At 32.4% G+C, this 16,173-nt stretch overlaps 1 pseudogene; it reads right to left on the reverse strand.

Moving 5' to 3' along the window:
• Window positions 1-16,173, reverse strand: part of LOC109076556 — a 247,798-nt pseudogene that overhangs the window by 9,234 nt on the left and 222,391 nt on the right.

A 16,173-nucleotide genomic window follows, 5' to 3' on the forward strand; every position in this document is an offset into this window, starting at 1 on the left:
AGTGAATAATTCCTTAATGTCCAGGGAGTGTGTCTTACCTGTGTCTGAAGAGTAAACACGGAAACTCTTGTCCCAGAAACCACACACCAGGATGTAGCGGTTATCAGCCGTCACCACAAAACACTGAGTGTTGATCTGAATGCTCTGGTCAACCAGGTCAGTGATTTGTCGTTTGTTTGTGCCTGAGTTGTTAGCTGGAAGAGACATGTTTACAGAATTCCTTCAAACATGATGCTTGGAACTGAGGTTCATCAGACCAGAGAATCTCGTCTGATCTTCTCAAGCATGTGACTTTATTGCAAATATGATGACACTCCCCACATCTACTATTAAGCAGACAAATGGATAGTCTCACCACAAACTCATGCTATAGGATAAATCAAAGGTGCTTTGTCGATTTAGTTGGGATATTCTTCAAAACAGAACAATAGAGGGACACAGTGTTACATTTTTCATGAAAACGAATCTACTGTACAAACAGATTACTTAAATTAGTTATGAATGAGATAGAAGAAAGTATTTTAACAAAAAAAAAAATGTCAAACCCACCAATCAGTGAGTCCATCTCGATGGGGAGGTGATGGGCCTGCTCTAGTGAATATCCCGGAGCTCCTCGAAGACCTACATACACACAGACAATAAAAGAAATAAAAACCACACCGTTCAGTAAATATATAAATGTTCTTAAATCAAGATACATTTACTTGAAAAGCAAAATTCTCAAAACTAAATGAATAAATAAATAAAAATAATAGAAATTAAATGACTATATGCTTAAAAACTCTATGCTAAAAAAAAAAAAAACTGCCAATGGGGCAAGACAAATACACTGAATTTTTTTTTTTTTTTTTTTAAATATAAAGCTGCTTAATTTTGATAATAATAATAAAAAATCTGAAAACAAGACTTGTTATCTTATGGCATAGAATAGTAATTATTATTTTATTTTTTTATTAATAAAAAACAAGAAGACAGAATACAAATAGAAAGAGAGTACTAGTGTTAGAGGGTTAATTTGTTATAATAAATTAAAATATGTAGATAGAATATAAACAGAATTGAGAGTACTAGTGAGGGTTATGATTTTTTGTAAGAAAACAAGTAGACAGAATACAAAGAGAAAGAAAGTGCTAGTGTTAGAGGGTTCATTTTTTATAATAAATAAAAGAAAATAAGTAGATAGAATAGAAAGAATTGAGAGTGCTGGTGTTAGAGGGTCAACATTTTTTTAAGAAGAACGTAGATAGAATACAAAGAGAAAGAAAGAATTAGTGTTAGACTGTTGAAGTAAGTTTTTTTTTTTAAATAATAAATAAAAAGAAAACAAGTAGATAGAATTAAAATAGAATAGACAGTGCTAGTAGTGTCATGTATTGTTTTTTTTTTTTACTATTTTTCAATATTTGTACTGGAAATCAAAACAAAAATCCTGAGAAATAAAATTATTTTTGCTGACACCTGCCCGGCTGCCAGAGTCAAGTCCATTGCCTGACCCCGTCCCATACGACATGAGGGCTTTATGGAGACCCACCAGTCAGATCTCCACGGTGCTTATTGATTTCTCTCCTTCTCCAGTGTCAGGCAGGCCTGAGCTATAGCACCCTTGAGGCAGGCCTACAAGCACAGACCGCCATTTTGCGCTCAGTGTGGCGTTATTGTGTTCATTATTTGGTGGGACAAACACACACTCATGGCTGGAGAGGGCTGGTCCTGCAGCTGCAGCTATTAGTAGTGTGAGAGAGCGAGGTTGCCACGTTTGGTCCTGACATCACTATGTGTTGCTGTGACAGCTGGGGAAGTGTGAGGCGAAAGGAGAGGCCGTGATAGGCTAATTTAGCCCGTCGCCCGACCTCTGACCCGCAGGTGAGGGGGGCTCCGGGGGAATGGCTACTTGGGTTATGTTGTTCACACATGGCCAAGTGGTAACATGTGAAGTGTAGCTGTTTTTTGTTGGTTTTCAGGTGAAATCAAGCTATTAGCTGGTTAGCTAGTACACACAGAGATTCCCACTCACCCACGGTGTTATGCCAGCGGTTGACGGCGAAGAGCCGGCTGCAGGTGATGGTGACGACGGCGGGGAGGGTCAGGTGCGGCAGTGTGTTGGCGGCCACGTGAGTGACAGGTGAATTGGAGGGAAACTTTAGCACCATGATGACATCCTGCTGCATCTGATCCTTAAACATGAGCGGACTCTGCGGAAGGAAACACTGTTGAACAGAGAAAGCAAAGGAAGAGAAGGATGGAAAGAGGGGGGAGGGAGAAATAGACGAGGAGAGGTTGTTAGAAAAGAGGAAAGAGGTAAAAAAAAAAAAGTGTTGGAAAACAGAGGATAGACTGTGTGTGGTAGTTTAGAAGGAGAGTCGGGGAGAAGATTGAGGAATACTTGTGCAAAAAAAAAAAAAAATTACACACACACATATATATATATATATATATATATATATATATATATATACATATATATATATATATATATATACTGATATATATATATATATATATATATATATAGATATATATATATATATATTATATATATATATATATATATATATATTATATATAGTTCAAAAGTCTGTAAGATTTTTTTTTAAGTCTATTATGTTCACCTAGGCTGCATTTATTTGATCAACAATAGAGTAAAAATAATAATATTATGAAAAGTAATATTATGAAATATTATTTTTTTACATATTTGGATATTATTTTAAAAATGTAATTATCCCTATGATGGCAAAGTGGAATTTTCAGCATTAATACTTCAATACAACTTCAATACACTGCTGGACAATAACCAATAATCCGTATTGTATAATATTTTTGCCTATATTTTCCTAATTGCAATTTTATGATTGGATTATATACTGTACTACAAAGACTTTTTCCATTTTTAATCACAGAATAAGACAGAAAATATATTTCATAGTTTCTGTACTGTAATAAATGACATGTCAGTTAGCACTGCATTATTCATATACTTCATTTATTTATTATACCTAGACTGGAGATGACTTGAAAAAAAAAAAAACACATAAACCATATATTGTTGCAATTGTGCATTTATTGTCTTCACGTTTCATCATCAAAACGTTTATGTACTTTTTATGAGGTTTAGCTCCAGTGATCGCTGGATGCCTTTGCCATAAGTTATTATTACTTCTCTGAGTTCGTTTTGGATTTTCAGTGTGAGAGCGCCCTCCAGCTTTGAGTATGAATGAAACAGTGCAGGAGAGTGTTTAGTGCTTCATAATGTTCACATCGTTTTGTTTACGAATGAGTATATAAGTGTACAAATGCGAATAACTATTCAAAACAATGTGACTATCTAGTCTTTTTGAATTTAAATGTAGATTTATTTGTTTATATGTTTCATTAAAAGCGGGAGGATGAAAAAAAAATCTTACTGACCCAAAAATATAGTAAAATATATAATAAAATAATATAGTCTGGATAAAAACACTTTAAACTGACATTACAGTGGTGAAAATCTGCAATAATTTCAAAAACTTGTATTACTCTGATTTGAGGAGCATTTCATTATGGACATCTTTGGCAACCACAAACTTTGACGGTGAAACGTATAGCAGTAGGCTGCATACAATTACTTAGAAATATAAACAAGCGCTAATTATAAAACTTGTATCGACAGCATTACAACATTCACTTTGTAAACTCCAGTCTGATTGTTATGACAGATGCTTGATTGAGATGGCAATGATTAGTATTGAAGTGTAAGGACTTATATGGCCAGTAGAGAGCACTGTTCTCCTGACACAACTATCTGAGGAGTCTGTGATGGAGTTGTGTGCTCTTGTAAGTATGGCAGGTCTGTGTGTCATGTATTTGTGTGAGGTCATGTGTGTGGCTCTTTGAAGGTTGTTGTACACAGAACCAGTGACTACCTGGAAGTAGCAGCAAGTGGGTGCAAGTAAGGAGAACACTATAAACTGGATAAAGCCTACAGTACAATTACAAAGAGGAAATCAATGGAAATTGCCTGGATATTTTCACGAGTGTGTATTATATATATATATATATATATATATATATATATATATATATATATAATATATATATATATATTTATATATATATAATACATTTATTAGTTTTTGTAAATAATTTGAAAATAATAGAACTGCACCTTTTTTGGTTTTCATTTAAAAAAACAGGGATTTGATTAGTAACTTCAATTGATTCTTTGTTTTTACATTCGGGGGAGAAATAAAGCTTGAATATTGTGAATTTTTTTTTTTTTTATTCTTTCATTTTGTTTTCATGAACCATCTTGACAAACTGATTTATTTTGGCATTATCAACACTACTGATTTTTACTGGAAAAAAATTTAACGCAGTTAAATTAATAAGTCTGAAATGTAGTTACAAAAGCAGTTACTATTTTAACACTAATCACACTGCAGATTGAGCTAAACTACAACATGGCTGCCTGCTGCAAACGTTCTGGACATATGGATGAGAGACTGTTGTGCTGGGTTTTGGGGAACGGTTCGAAGGTCAGGCGTCACTGCCCTTGTTCAAAATAATAACTTCCCTACTGCCGGGCAGAGAAAAAAAAAAACACAACAAATACGCACACACTGATTTTATTACACAGTCACACACACGCTGTTCTCACCAGGTGCATGGCGGAGCTACGGGGAGGATGTGGCTCGATGAGCAACTGAGATGGCGTCTGTCCAACACTTTGGATCTGAGCCTCGGTGGCCTGCAGCAAAAGAGAGAGAAAGATACAGAGGAAAGAGAGGAGGAGATAGATGGAGGGAGGGAAGAGAGAGAGAGAGAAAGCAGGCTGTCAGTATCGATACGCATCAAAGTGATGGGTCAATGCGTTACTTGACAATGCAAGCAAACCCCCTTCAGGCCAGCCTTGTCATGGAGGGGTGCTTGTTGTGGGGGGGTTGGTTAGTGACCATGAGTGGGTGAGTGAGTTCCAAAAGCCACCCCAAACTACCCCCATCCTGCCCCTTCAAAGCCTGCAGAGTCATCCAAGTGTTAGTATGGAAGAGACAAGCCTTTCCTTATTAACATGCTTCAGTTAACCGTTCCCATTTCCAGGAGCAGGGCCCATGTACAACCCCCCTTCGGCAAGCAGACGTTAACCTGGACTGACGCACAGCCAGGACTGCGGCAGAACCCTCCCTCTTAGATGTTATTGTGCCCGAGACAAAGGGCAGAAAGAGCACACACACACACACACACACACACACACACACACACTGACTCTAACAATATACAATAGGAACAGGACTATTAATAATAGTGCTAATACTAATGATGCATTAAAGATCACAAACACGCCACAGGAAAAAAAGATAATACCGTAATGTGAATAATTACATCCTTTTTTAAGTCTAAAGCACACTTATAAATAATTATGATGTAATTTACATTTAGGCATTTAGCTGATGCTTTATCCAAGGCAACTTACAAATGAAGAACATCAGAAGAAACTTGATAAAGAAGTACAAAATGGCGTAGTGCTGCAATATCAAGTTTCAAGAGCTAAAGTTGTACAAAGCTGGATGAGAGACTGATAGAAGCTGTATAAAATAAATGTACAAAATAATCATATACTATATAATAATTAGTGCTGTCAAACGATTAATCGCAATTATTCGCATCCAAAATAAAAGTTTTTATTTACATAATATATGTGTGTACTGTGTATATTATGTATATATAAATACACACACATACAGTGTATATTTTGAACATATTTAAGTTTTTACACGTATATTTATATTTATGTAATTTATATTACATTAACATAACCTATTTTTCTGTAACATATACATGCAGCATGTGTGTGTATTTATATATACATAATAAATATTGCGATTAATCATTTGACAGCACTAATAATATTATATGCACTATATACAGAAGACAATTCTAATAATCCTTATTCACAAGTCTGTCAATGTTAATTGTCAATTCTTGTAAAAATCACTTTAATTTGGAATTAAAATTGTATAATCTGACATTTCAATTTCTCAGATTTTAATGCATTTCAGAAGTATCATAGTTTCCAACTCCTAGCTTCACATGAAACTGTTAAATTCATAATTGGGCAACTGACATAAATTACAAAGTTTTGGTTAATATACATATATACATACATACATACATACATATACATACATACATACACACAGACACACACATATATATATATATATATATATATATATATACACACACATACACACACACACATACATACATTTATTCAGCAAAGATGCATTAAATTGATAAAGTAACGGTAATGACATTTATAATGTTACAAAAATTCTATTTAATCTTTTGAAGTTTCTATTCATCAAATAATCATGAAAAGAAGGTAAAAAAAAGGTATCACGGTTTCCACAAAAAATATTAATCTGTGCATCTGTTTCAACACTGATAATAATAAGAAATGTTTCTTGAGCAGCAAATTCGAATGATGTCTGAAGGATCATGTGACACTGAAGACTGGAGCAATGAGTGCTAAAAAATTTTAATCCATATTTATATAGAAAATAGTTCTTTCAAACTGTAATAATATTTTACATATTACTGCATTTTTGATCAAATATGTGCAGAATTGGCGTGAGACTGCTTTTAAAAGCATTTTAAAAACCATACAAACTCTAAACTTTTCAACAATATTCAGGAATTTGACACATGCTACAGAGTAACATGATTTAAACCCTTTAAAAAAGTTTACTTGACCAAATGTTACTATTACACCATAAGATTTAGTTTTGCCTTTTATGTGATATGAGCCATAAACTCATATCAGATACAGAAACCCATTCATCCTTCACTCCACACACACATAACGTCTCATGTTATGTAACGCTGACAGACGCATGTCGCCGTGTGTTGGTTATTGATAGGTAGTGTGTTTGTGTATGTGTGTGGAGAGTGTGCGTGTGTGCCACTGTGCACGGTAGCATTGACAGACACCTACAAGCTCCCCTCGGCTGTTCTGAGGCTCTGATCCCATCAATCTTTCCTTCCCGCGTGGAGCGCCTCCCACAGTCTAACAGAACAGCTCTCCCTCAGCACTCTGAAGCCTGGACACTTGTGTCAGATCAAACGTCTGCTTTATCCACGTCACCACACCGGCCAGATCTGCATGTTAAACATGTGACATGATCTGCACTCTTACTTAGTATGTCTTGTCTTCCAGTAAAAATATCTACAGTAAACATGCCTAAATCAAGATATACGTAAAAAAATAAAAAATAAACTTGTAGCAATTTTTTTTTACTTTTTTTAAGTTACTTTATGCTAAAAACAAGAAAAAAATATCTGCCAAAGGAGTAAGAAAAGTAAACTTCATTCAAGAGGAAAACAAGATTTTTTTAATGCAAAAAAAGGAGAGAAAGAAAAGAAATGGGAAAATTATATTTTTAAGATATATTTTTTCTTATAATATCATGTCATTCTGATTTTCAAGTCATGATTTAAGAATGTTTAGATATGTACTGTAAAATAAGACTTTTTTTTTTTTTTAGTTTACACGATTAGAATTGGAACCATTCGGGAATTCTAAACTCTAAATTCAAAAATTTGAATGTTGCATTCACTATGTTTATATTAGTGCTGTCAAATGATTAATCACGATTAATCGCATACAAAATAAATGTTTTTGTTTGCATAATATATGTGTGTGCTGTATATATAAATACGCACACATACAGTATATATTAAAAAAAAATGTCTATATTCATATTCATATAATTTATATTATAAATAAATATATATATTTAATATATAAACATAACATATTTTTCTGAAATATATACATACATGTGTGTATTTATATATACAGTACATAACACAGCACACATACATATATTATGTAAACAAAAGTTTTTATTTTGGAAGCGATTAATCACGATTAATCGTTTGATGGCACTAGTTAATATAGATTACAGTTTAAAGAAATGTGTAATATTACATGACTTCTAACTTCCTTACTGTTTTTTCATTTTTATTTTTAATTTTTTGTTTTCCAAAGATTTTCACTTTAAAGTTACCACTTATAATAATAATATTGAAAAAAATCTTAATTCACATTAATCTAAATTTGTTCATAATAAATATCCTATTTCACTTACAGTATTAAAATGGTGTGCAAATGATTTTTCTTTCTTTTTCTGACTTCAAAGCACATTGAAAGCAGTGAAACAAACCAGCAGAATTATAATCATTAGTGCAACTGAGATGAGAGGAACCGAGGATAGTAGTTCTCACTGAAATGTTTCAAATAGGAACAGATCATCAAACTTAAACGATATCATCTTGGCCTGACCCTGGTGGCAAATTCAGCACAAGCAGAGCTCTCACATTTGGTAACAATTAAATGTCAGTTTGTGCTGCTTTACGATGCTGTCTGTCAAATAATAATGCGCTCACATTATAGCTATTTTAGGTTCGACTCAGGAACAGGGGTCACAATGTCTGCTCAAATAATGTAATCTGATCTGAAGATCTGAGAGAAACAGGCAGCCATGTGGAAAGTATCACTATATTTCTGCCTTCCAACAGTGAGGAAAAAACGAGGGAAAAATTCCTTCTAAAAGTCCAGAAATATGAATATAAATGGTCCATATCAAGAACAATATACGTATATACAGTATCGCTCAAAAGTGGGGTCAGTTCGATTTTTTTTATGTTTTCAATGGAACAAAGTCTCTTATGATCTTCAAGGCTGCATTTATTTGAACAAAAACACAAAAAAAAAAAAAAAAATAAAAAAAAAACATTCCACATAATAATACACTAAAAAATAAAATATACCTTCCTGGCAAAGCTGAATTTTTAGCAGCCATTTCTTCATTCTTCATTGTCACATTCATTCTAATATGTTGCCTTGGTGCTCAAAAAACATCTCCTATTATTATCAATGTTGAAACCAGTTGTGCTGCTTAATATTTTCATATTTTCAAAATACAAGTATTATTACACTGAATGTAATCTAATATATATATATATATATACATATATATATATAAATATATATATATAAATTTAAATCTTACTGACCCTTACTATTATATCTAATAATTACATATAAGACCTTTAACATACAGAATGTAATGTCCAGAAAAACATCCTGCATTTATAGCAACTGTACCTTGTTATACATCCAGTTCTGAGAGGTTATGTCTAGAGTCAAAGCTGATGCTAAGGTTATATGAGGGGCACATCCTTTAAATCATCTCAATGTTGTCAACAGACCCACAGTGTCAAGTGGTTGGAGAAAAACACTTTTATCACAAACAGAAATCTGTAACCCTTAACTGGCAGTTCATTACTATAATCCACTTTAAGCCCCTGCTCTTTACGGCTGATAAGAAACACCTCTTGCATAAGCTGTACACTGATTGTCTCCGCTAGAGGTTTAAGCCGCCACGCTTAGATGGACATAAAACATCCATCATAACTCATGACATGTCAATCACAGCTTCATATTTGGTACAAGTATGTCAAAGCTCTGATGTCAGGCTCTGAGATGAACAAAAAAAAAGAGCAAAAACATATCTAAATCTAAAAGTTAGGCCTTTTATATACTCATGCAGGCCTGTGTGGAATAAAGCGTCTTAAGACATGTTGACACCAAGACTGATGAGGCTAAAACATCATTTCACAAACAAGTTCTCACCACAAAACTATTCAGATTCAAACCAGATCTGATGCCAAGTCATTCGCTTAAAAATGTTCAGACATTTATGAATCATCATGAATCATTTGGCATCCAATTAAAAAAAAAGACTCTTAAAATTATTAAAATAAATTATTATTACTATGACTATTACTACTAATAAATATTAACAGACTTCAAAAAGGCACTAAAATAATAAAATGTAGACTTTAAAAATAAATAAAAAATAAATAACAATAACAAAAATAACAAACTAAATAATAATAATCATATTAAAATAAATATAAACATAGACTCCAATAAAGTACTAAAATATAATAATAATACAATTAATGATACAATTAATAATAATAATAATAATAATAATAATAATAATAATAATAATAATAATAATAATAATAATAATAATAATAATAATTCAAAATATGTATAATAATTCAGACTTGAACATCTGTTATTTTAAACACAGGAAACTGTGAAAAGAACAAATGCACCTTACTCTTTCTTTTCTTACACTGACATGTTCTATTCATCTGTGAACGTATAATTAAAATGCTTATTAGTGATGGATAATAATTCACAAGCAGTGCTATTATGTTTACATGCTATACAAATCTGAATCAAAAGATTGCTGGAATATTCTTCATCCGTAAACGCTGTTTTTACAGTGACACAACCCTGCCAACTAGAGTTCTGTGACTCCATCCTCAACTGCTGCCATTTTGATTTGACTCTGGAACGAGTTATGACCCTTAACTCCAGAGTTTGACATTTTAAGGCTGTAATTGCAGTGCTTAATGTCAGAGCTGTGGATGCACCTGTCACTGGAGAATGAATCAATAGCCTGAAGGTGACGGTCACATACCACGAGATACCACGAGCTGTCCTCCCTCTCCGGTTGAGACCGAGAGACCTTAGAAACGGTAGTGAATATAGCGCACTTGAGGTCAGTAGATTTTGTCTGTGAGGTTATTCCTTTAATAATTTTAGCTCAAGGGCCATTGGTTAACTGGCAAAAACTCCTTCATGCATTTAACAAGTCAAGGTGAGGTCAGCTTTCCTCAAGTGTCTGAATGCCAGTTGCCAGGTGCTTGGATGACATAAAAAGCAATATAGAATTTATTAATATACTGAATGTAAAATAAAGGCTTCTCAAACTCCAGGACTGACAAATAAAAGCCGGGTTTCTGGTTCTTCCGAGGCTAACAAACCTTGCTGTCAGCTACCATTGCTCTGGACTGCTTGAGAAGAACGTGGCCACATGAAAGAAACATAATTGCTGTTGTCTGGAATGTAGAGCCAAATGATGAAAAGCAAAGCTTTCTCCATATTGTTTGATAATTAGCCCCCCTGTTCCGTGAGTGATTTGCATAGTGGTCACTTGACAAATAAAGGCAGTCCTGGAAGTGACAGTATATAAATGACTTGTTTTGCAGACAGCAGATGGTGGGTATCACAGGGAGCGGGAGAGATAGAGGGAATGAGAGCAAGAAAAAGAGGAGGAAGGGATGGAGGAATGGGGTACATACTGCTGCAAACACGCTGCCTACCAGCTGCTGCTGTTCAACTGCAGTCATATCCACAAACACAATTAAGTCATTTTCAAAACTTCCACCAGTCAATAAAGAGTATTGTGTGGAAAATCAATAGCATTGATTTACATTGTAATTACGTGATGAATTCAATTTGAGTAGGTAACCGGAAAATAAATAAATACTACTATTTCATGTCAAATAGTGTTTTTAGATTAGTCTACTGAATTTTTACAACGAAAACATTTAAACTTTGTTTTCGCTGACTGAAATAAGGCTGAAAATGTGTATATTATATGAAAAACTTACACTTGTTGCCTTGGCAGCTAACTAAAATAAGGTTAAGTTAAAGTACTAAAATTACTAAAACTAAAACCTAAATAAAATCAATTAAAGCTCTCCTTAAAATAGTGACTTATATGAATATACAACAGCACGAATGAACAGGGCTAAACCTACTACCACTGATGCATGGCAATGTTTTTCTACCAACATTTTGGATTATATAAAGGAATGACTATAAAAAGCATTTTTTTTTCTCCTTTCAGATTGAATGGATGTTTTTTTGTTGAATAATGAAAAAAAAAAAAAAAAAAAAAAAAACAATATTATATATATATATATATAGATATATATATATATATATATATATATATATATATATATATATATATAGAAGCTAATAGAATAAAAAAGCAAATACAAATGACAACAGTTACAGCACATGATGGCATTACTAAAATTTTAAATAAATCAACAGTAAAAAAAAAAAAATATAGCCGTTTCAAAATATTAATAAAATACTATAATAGCATACACTAAAACCTTTAGGCGTGGAAACAATTTTCATTCAGGAATTGCTAACAAATAAAATATGTGCATATATATATATATATATATATATATATATATATATATATATATATATATTATAATATATATATATATATATATATATATATATATATATATATATTAGTGATGTCAAATTATTAATAGTGATAGGCAAGGCAAGGCAAGGCATACTATATATATAGATATATATATATATATGTATCTATATATATATATCTATATATATATATATATATATATATATATATATATATATATATATATATATATATATTGCAAAACACGCTTTAATAATTTGTTTTATTTTCATTTTTTTAACCGTGTACAAATAATATTAAAATAATGCTCACTTGTGCACTATTTATGCTATGGACATGTGGAAAAGATTGCTACTACTTCTCTATATGTTTGCCTGTTGGATGATAAAACAAGCTGAAGAAAAAAAAAATCACATCAAAAAATGTGCATTGATGACGGCTCAGAATAGCATAGAGACTTGGCATGTGATGGTGACTAAAAACACTCAAAAATCCACTTACTGATCACATACACAATCAAATACACAATCAAGTTAAACTATAAATAAAGTACCAACATGTACCTACAGTTTTATGGTTACTACTTTTTCTTTGCAGACGATCCAAAGCACATGAGTAAGCAGTTTGAGTTTCTCTTTCCCAGAGGACATAATTGCATTGCAAGATCTGAATGACACATACTGACAGTCAGACATTCAACTGAAACTGGGTTCATTCATGCCTGAATGGCAGTTGACGAATGCTAATATTGTGAATCTTACGCCATCGTTTTTAAACCTGTTGCCTCTGGAATCCTTAAAAGAAAAGCTAACTGCAAATATATCAATTTAAAAACACCCCACACTATTTAGCTATATAATGTCAGCATAGACAGCAGTCCATCTAGTGGTGACATTTATAAAGCGTTTTACCCTCTACAAACACAGTTACAATTATAAAAATGCATAAAAAATAGATGTTACCTCCATGACGACCTACCTCGCGCATCGGGGGATCACTGGAGAGGCTGTCGAGGTTGACGGAGCCCTCGTAGGTCAGGTGGTGAAAGACATTGAGGGCGCGTGCCGCCTCGGGCCCACGTTGTTTGTAGCCAAAAATAAGGTCAATCCACTGGTGCAGCTGACACGACACAAACTCGCTTTCCAGGGCCTGTCAAAGAGAGCGGGGCAATTAGAGGTGAAAGGCCCACATACACAACATGAACACAAACACACACAGACGTACAGACGCAAACACACATGCACAGATAAACAAACACCCGCGGTGACGCTTCTCGATTTAGCAGACTGCAATAGCCTGAGATCCACATAAGAGGCCAAAATGTAAATAAATAACTTTCAATAAAATTAAAGACCTTTTAACATTTTTCATTCAATAACACAGACACAACCTTTAACACTGAAGTTTAACTAATCCAACAATATACTGCACAGTGAACCTATTTGGACACTTAATAATGTGTGATTGTTGTTAGATAAACTATATATACAAAAACATATTGATCAAAAACTTTGGGGTCTGTACTTTTTATTTTTAAATATTTCCTGAAAAAAGTCTTTAAGGCTGCATTTATTTGATCGTAAAATACAGTGAAGACAGTTATACTGTGAAGTATTATTACAATTTAAAAGAATGTTTCTTGTTATTAACAATCTTGCTGAATAATATTTCCATGGAATTTAATGTTTTTTTTTATTCAGGATTCTTTGATGAAGAGAAAGTTCAGAAGAACAGCATTTATCTGAAAGAGAAATCTTTTGTAACAAATGTCTTTAAAGTGTCCTTGCTGAAAAAAAAAAAAACTTAATTAAAAAATATTAGTGATTTTGTTGTATTTTTTGTCATTTTTATTATTGTATTTTATCATTTTTTTATTATGTCCATATAGTTTTTATACAATTTAATTAACTATTTAAGTTATTTAATAGTTAATATATATATATATATATATATCGTATAGATATCTAATTATATATATATATATATATATTCTATATATATATATATATATACACACACATATATATAGTATATACTATATATATATATATACATATATATATATATATACACACACATATATAATTATATATATATATAGATACATATATACATATATAGATATATATATATATATATATATACACATATATATAACATATATATATATATATATATATATACATATATATATACATATATACATATATATACATATATACATATATATATATATATATATAGTATTATACATATATTATACATATATATATATTGTGTATATATATTATACATATATATGTATATATATATATATACTATGTGTGTATATATATGTTATCTATATATATATATATATATATATGTACACACACACACACACAAACACACACACATACACACAAACCCCATTTTTTTATATTTTTATTTCCTTCTATTTTTGACCATTAACTATGGTCAGTTATGAATTCAAAGCATCATTTTATTTCAATACATCCCTGGATACTGCTGTTAACACTTAAAGATGCACAGAAGTGCTTTATTATAGTTATCAAATCCCATCAAAAACTGTCATACTGAGATAACGGGGGGTGGGGGGGTGTTAATGTCGTTTAAAGAAAGAGCCTCTTTTTTCACTTTTTTTTCCCCATTAACAGAGTGGCACACACTTTTTTTTCTCCCTCTCACACACAAACACACCCAGGGCACCGCTGCTGGAATTTACACACTCACTCTCACATCAGAAATAACAGCTATTACCAACAGAGCAAGCCGTGGAGCGCAGGGGCTGAGTTCCCCCCAGGGCATGTCATTACAAGACGAAAGTGACACATGCAAAGATGGGAACACTAAGTGAAAGAAAGAGAGGAAGAAATGGCAGGAGGGGAACGGAGAGAGAGGAAGGGAGCACAAAGACAAGGAGAGAAAGAGGGGATTAAATGAGACAGAGAGAAAGAGCAGCAGAAAGAGAAAAATAAAGCACAAGATCTAAGGACAAAATCGAGCCGAAGCCTGTTTAAAAATGTGTGTTATTCAACTAACCTAACCTAACAGTCAATGCAACAAACCAAAGAATTCCAATAAAAACTGACCACAAAATTAAATTAATATTTAATGAAACTGGATATTTGTGTTGGTCTTCCTGCATGTTTACTGTATGAAATAAAGAGACCCAAATATTAAAGTTATCATGATTTTCTTTCTGCAGTGGACAGGGTTGCCAGGTTTTTGCAACAAAACCCGTACAATTGCTACCCAAAACTAGCCCAAAACTAGCCAAATTGTGTTTCGAGGGGGGTTCTGGTTCTAGGGGGTCATTTTTTTGGCAGGGTTCTGGTGGTACAATTCACATTCCTAGGGCTAAATATGACATTGTTGGGATTACATGAAAAATAACCCACGGCAACAGTGTTAAAGTAGCCCAATTTTGGGAAAACCACAGACTTGGCAACACTGGCTGTGGCTCACAAAGGAAGACATTTTACAGAATGACCCGGAAATATGGCAAGATAAATATTCAAACATGGTTTGCCAATATGTCAAGCCATGTTTGACGTCAATGAGATCAAATTAAAGAGAACTTTTGAGAGCTATAACAAAAATACGTTTTAAAATAAGGTTTTCAGGGAAATATTTAAATATTAAATTTCAATATGTACCTCGCAAAAAGTTATCATATGACTTGAGACTTGAAATACAGCACACCAGATGTATGGACCAATATTATGGCAGTTTAATGGTGTTTTTCTGGTTCTGATCTGAGAAGACGTACTAATATGTATAGAAATGAATCAGTGAATCATTTATTTGGCCTGTGAATTGTTTATTTACACCAACTGTTTAAATGAAAAAGTGAATGAATCAGAATTCTTACTAAAATTAATCAGAATTCTTACTCAGAACCAGTAACTTTTTTTTTTCTTTTTTCTTTTTTTTTTTTTAAATAAAACAAATTAATTTTTTTAATGAATGATTTTTAAGAGTCGGTTCTTTTAAGTGAAAAATAAAATAAAATAAAATAAAATAAAATAAAATAAAATAAAATAAAATAAAAACAGCTTTTGTTAAAATT

Source organism: Cyprinus carpio, chromosome B15 (assembly GCF_018340385.1).
Source record: "Cyprinus carpio isolate SPL01 chromosome B15, ASM1834038v1, whole genome shotgun sequence".
In the NCBI taxonomy this organism is placed as follows: domain Eukaryota; kingdom Metazoa; phylum Chordata; class Actinopteri; order Cypriniformes; family Cyprinidae; genus Cyprinus; species Cyprinus carpio.